Source organism: Octodon degus, unplaced genomic scaffold, assembly GCF_000260255.1.
Source record: "Octodon degus isolate 3935 unplaced genomic scaffold, OctDeg1.0 scaffold00214, whole genome shotgun sequence".
Lineage (NCBI taxonomy): Eukaryota > Metazoa > Chordata > Mammalia > Rodentia > Octodontidae > Octodon > Octodon degus.
In genome coordinates, this window is record NW_004524790.1 from 895,653 (window position 1) to 897,112 (window position 1,460).

Here is a 1,460-nt window from a genome sequence, read left to right on the forward strand (position 1 = left end):
ACAGGATCTCAATATGAAGTTCAAGCTGGCCTTGAACTTATGGATTCCAGGTGAGCCTGGAACTCATGGTGATCCTCCTGCCTCAGCCACCTGGATGCTGGGCTAGCCATGTACCACCCAGAAGATTTGTGGGGCAATATGCATTAGTATATATGCACCATTCTACAAGAAAAGGGAAACACATCATTACAGGTCAGAACCACAAGTCACAGTGCTGAGCACGCACTGGAAGGTGGGCAGAGGGGACTGTGGACTCTGAGTGCCTCGGACATGTCCAGGAGGGTCACTGATTATCATAAAATGTGCTAAACCCAGCTGGGCATGGTAGGGATGTTGGTCACCCCAGCGCTCAGGAGGCTGAGGCAAGAGGATCGCTGCTAGTTCGAGCCCAGCCTGGGCTACACAGCAAGATGCTGTCCCAAAACAAAACAACACATCCAACGTGCTAACAGGAGTGGGATGTTGATGAGGTACAGCTGTACATCTTGTAGGGAGGGGTGACAGATGGGAATGCTCAGAAGTTTTTGCTGTTTCACTGTGAATCTAAAACCTGCTCTAAAGGGGCCGGGGGGGATGGCTCAGTGGAATAAGCGCTTCCCTAGCAAGCACAAGGGTCTGAGCTCAATCCCCAGTTCCGCCAAAAAAAAGAAAAAAGAAAAAAACCAAAAAAAAAAACCTGCTCTAAAAATCTAAAGTCTGGGGGTCAGGGGATGGCTCAGTGGAATATGCGCTTCCCTGGCAAGTGCGAGGGCCTGAGTTCAATCCCTGGTTCCACAAAATAAATAAATAAATAAATAAAAATAAAAATCTAAAGTCTGTTTTTAAAAACGAAAGAAGAAATGTCAGTGGTTGACATCCTTTGACCATAACAGCTCTCCAGAAATAATCTAGGGACTGGGGCTCAGGGGACAGCATTTGCCTAGTACACACGGTGGTGGGAAAGAAAAGAAAAAGAAAAAAAGAATTGCATAAGAGGTGCCCAGCACTGGTTTAAAAAAAAAAAAAAAAAAAAGGAAGAGGAAAGAAGTCCACATTGGAAAAAATCCTGGCAGCTGTCAGAAGGGATTGCTTAAATAAATACCGTCCGTCAACACTGGGAGAGTGCTGAGTGGCTGCCTTATTTTTTAAAGGACAAGGACAAAATGAAAATAAGCAGGCTGCAAAACTACCTGCAAGAACAAATACATATGGCGAAGCGTGGTGCAAACACACTCCTGTCATCCCAGCGCCCAGGAGGCTGAGGCAGGAGGAGCGCCACAAGTAATGCAAAAATGTGAAAAGCTGGGGAGGTCTCTCAGAGCAGGAGTCCTGCGCCTTCCTAGTGCAAACAGCATCAAGCACTGCACAAAGCCTTGGACACCTGTGAGATCTACAGACAATAAAAGTTATCAGGGGGCTGGTGAGATGGCTCAGTGGTCTAAAGCACCTACTTAGAACAAGCTTAGCAAAGCACAGGGACC

General features: G+C 46.8%; 1 protein-coding gene across 3 annotated transcripts in view; it reads right to left on the bottom strand.

Moving 5' to 3' along the window:
• Positions 1-1,460, bottom strand: part of March2 (membrane associated ring-CH-type finger 2) — a 15,701-nt gene that overhangs the window by 2,243 nt on the left and 11,998 nt on the right. The gene's annotated exons all lie outside the window — the stretch shown is intronic.